Here is a 245-nt window from a genome sequence, read left to right as displayed (position 1 = left end):
CGTCTTCAACTGACTTCTCTTTAGATTCAATACCTCTTTTGCAAGCATGCACTTTTCTATTTCGGTGATAGTTGCAGCATCGTACTGCTTTGCGTAAAGCTCTTCCAACTGCAACATTTGAGCCGACAAACGCTCTTAAAATACAGACTTCTTGGTTTGAGATGCTTCTTGCTTATTGACTGTTTTCAGAGTCAATATCTCTAGCTCTGCAATGGTGATTTGTAGCTGCTTCGAAGACAACGACG

The sequence above is a fragment of the Plasmopara halstedii genome (genome assembly GCF_900000015.1).
Source record: "Plasmopara halstedii genome assembly, contig: Scaffold_1594, whole genome shotgun sequence".
In the NCBI taxonomy this organism is placed as follows: Eukaryota; Oomycota; class Peronosporomycetes; order Peronosporales; family Peronosporaceae; genus Plasmopara; species Plasmopara halstedii.
Note: the sequence above shows the minus strand (reverse complement) of the source record.